At 37.6% G+C, this 3,433-nt stretch overlaps 1 long non-coding RNA gene across 1 annotated transcript in view; it reads left to right on the top strand.

The window, feature by feature from the left end:
- The window catches only part of LOC118764999, a 10,616-nt gene extending 9,857 nt beyond the window's left edge, over positions 1 to 759 (top strand). The window contains exons 2-3 of the long non-coding RNA XR_005000844.1: positions 252 to 255; positions 694 to 759. This is a non-coding gene — a long non-coding RNA (uncharacterized LOC118764999). The remainder of the gene's footprint in view (positions 1 to 251; positions 256 to 693) is intronic.
- The last annotated feature ends 2,674 nt before the right edge of the window (positions 760 to 3,433 follow it).

The raw sequence follows: 3,433 nt of genomic DNA, 5'->3' as shown, positions 1-3,433 counted from the left end.
AGAGAGAGAGAAATTTAGATATATAGGTATAATTATGTGTATGTAATTATATGTGGATATATATATATATATGGCTGGATGTATATTTGTGTATTAATGTGCGTGTGCGTGTGTGTGTGTGTTGGTGTACGTGTATAAATATATATGCACACTATAAATATATATACAAATATATACATAAACACACAGGTGTATATAAATATATACTTACATACACAGACGTATAGATAGATAGATAGATAGATAGATAGATAGGTAGATAGATAGATAGATAGATAGATAGATAGATAGATAGATAGATAGATAGATAGATAGATAGATAGATAGATAGATAGAAAGATATATGGATAGAGATAGATAGATAGAGAGATAGATAGAGAGAGAGAGAGAGAGAGATAGGTAGATAGATAGATAGATAGATAGATAGATAGATAGATAGATAGATAGATAGATAGATAGATAGATAGATAGATAGATAGATAGATAGATAGATAGGGAGAGTTTACGAAAAAAACAAAAGACGAAGACAGGTGGTGTACAAAACAAACAGATGTATGAGTATAACGCTCAGGAATAGAAAATGTATTTACGATTCGAACCAACGCTCTTCTACAGAAAGGGACACAGAAAAACCAGGAGAGAAACAAGGAGAGAGAAAAAGAGGGGTTTTTATGTATATATGTATGTCTGTAGTTTACTTTTCCGCTTAGGTAAGATCAACATAAAAATTACTCCATCCAGTAAGAGATTTTATTTAATGTACATACTATAAAGTCACAAGCTACTAATAGTTCCATGCATTAGATGTTGACTGCCTAGACAACATCTCGAATGTATGAAACTATTGGTAGCTCGTAACTATATAATCTCTACAATAAACGATTATCTAACTTCCAGAGCTATGGTAGACTCTCCCATTTCTCAGTCTTGCTCTCGTCACTCTCGTTACGTCAAAACCCATCATACGCACCTCCAAAGACTATCTCAGTGGCGCCTCTCCGAAACATCGGTCAGCTGGAACTTTTTTTCTAGTCTATGCCTTTCCTGCAGGCGTTGACCTACATACCTATTTCTTTACTACCCGGAAGGGGCTAAACACAGATGAGACAAAGAAGGACAGACAGACGGGTTAAGTCGATTATATCGACCCCAGTGCGTAACTGGTACTTAATTTATCGACCCCGAAAGGATGAAAGGCAAAGTCGAACTCGGTGGAATTTGAACTCAGAACGTAACGGCAGACGAAATACCTATTTCTTTACTACCCGGAAGAGGCTAAACACAGATGAGACAAACAAGGACAGACAGACGGGTTAAGTCGATTATATCGACCCCAGTGCGTAACTGGTACTTAATTTATCGACCCCGAAAGGATGAAAGGCAAAGTCGACCTCGGCGGAATTTGAACTCAGAACGTCACGGCAGACGAAATACGACTACACTTTTCGCCCGGCGTGCTAACGTTTCTGCCAGCTCGCCGCCTTTACCTACATGCGCCTTTACCTACGTTGACCTACATACCTTGAACAAGAATATTAATAGCATCAGGTTCCTTGAAATCGAGGATTGTGGGGTCATTATAAACGCGGAAGGGTTTACACATTCGTAAGTCAAAAGACGAAGCACTCGCACCTAAACATATGCCTATGTCTTTGTGTATATATATGCGCGTATGTGTATGTGTTTGTTATTTACGACACAGATACACAAGGAATATATGTAATTCCGGACGTTTGTAAGAAGTGAAAATTGTTTTATATGTCTCAGTATAAGAGAGGCGTGCTTACTGGATGTGTTTTCGATATATAAAATAATCATTTAAGGAGATGACATTGAATAAATGTTGTTCAGAAAGAAAGCTTGCATACAATAAAACCTATTGATTTATATATCACCTTACCTGACGTTCTAACTGAAACACGTATTGTTAGATGAGGGCTCAGAATAAAGAACACGAATAATAATAATAATAATAATAATAATAATAACAATAGTAGTAGTAGTAGTAGTAGTAGTAGTAGTAGTAGTAGTAGTAGTAGTAGTAGTAGTAGTAGTAGTAACAACAACAACAACAACAACAACAACAATAACAACATAAATTGACGAAATGAAATGAATAGAAATGTGAAACGGACAAAAAATCAACAAGAAATTCAATAAGCAATACTGGGATGAGATTTCTTGTCGTCAGAATATCATCAAGATTGATAACAACTATAGAGCTTTGTGTCAAAGTGTATAATGCGTTTGAAGAGGAGTAAGAAGATGAGGAGGAGGAGGAGGAGAAGAAGAAGAAGAAGAAGAAGAAGAAGAAGAGAAGAAGAAGAAGAAAAAGAAGAAGAAGGAGAAGGAGAAGAAGAAGGGGACGAAGAAGAAGACGAAAAAGAAGAAGAAGAAGAAAAGAAGAAGAAGGAGAGGAAGAAGAAGAGGGAGAAGGATAAGAAGAAGGAGGAAAGGGGGAGGAGTATGGGGCGGCGGTTGAGGAGGAGTAGGAGGAGGAGAGTAGCAGCGGGAGCAGCAATAGCAACCAGGGTTATGGATTCATTTGTTTTACGATCTCATCAGCTATCCTGCTCGGGTCGCAGTTGTCGTTCTTGATTTTGTTGTCATTTAGCTACATGTCACATCTAATCAATTAGACGCCCGATCAAAACAGTTATATGTTTGACTATCCCGACATGGAACTGTATTAACCATTCTATCCCCTCTTTTTCTAGAGATGGTGAGGTAGAATTTAAGGGACACTTGAGCGAACCGATCAGCAGTATTTCATCCTTTCGGGGTCGATAAATTAAATACCAGTTACGCACTGAGATCGACTTAATCCCTTTGTGTGTCCTTGTTTGTCCCCTCTGTATTTAGCCACTTGTGGGTAGTAAAGAAATAAGTATTTCGCCTGTCTTTTCGTTCTGAGTTCAAATTCCACCGATCTTGACTTTGCCTTTCATCCTTTCGGGATCGATAAATTAAGTACCGGTTGCGTACTGGGGTCGATCTTATCGACTGGCCCCCTTAACCAACAATTTCGGGCCTTGTGCCTAGAGCAGAAAATAATCTAAGGGAGATTTGGTAGCTTTTTTTAACCGGTCAGACGATTATATACAATCAACTTCCTTATCTAATACTGTTTCCTGTCTCCATAAAGATGCGGTTTTCCGAGAGCGGGAAGCTAATTTCTGACTAATCAAGAATTACTGTTTACGAGGACCCCTCAAAAGGAGTCTACCTCCTCCCAATGTACGTTTTACTATTGCCTGCTTGTAATTTTCTAAACTGCACTGTTTCTATTCCCGCTTTCCAGGGAATTCATTTTTCATTTTAACCATAACGACTAAAAATTTTTAAATCATTATAATGTGTAAGAAAGCAGAAACATTAAATACTGTCTGCACATTCTTCTTAACACTTTGGTTTAAAATTCAATCTTCCAATC

Source organism: Octopus sinensis, linkage group LG10 (assembly GCF_006345805.1).
Source record: "Octopus sinensis linkage group LG10, ASM634580v1, whole genome shotgun sequence".
Taxonomy (NCBI): Eukaryota; Metazoa; Mollusca; class Cephalopoda; order Octopoda; family Octopodidae; genus Octopus; species Octopus sinensis.
This window is presented reverse-complemented; position numbering and strand designations above follow the sequence as displayed.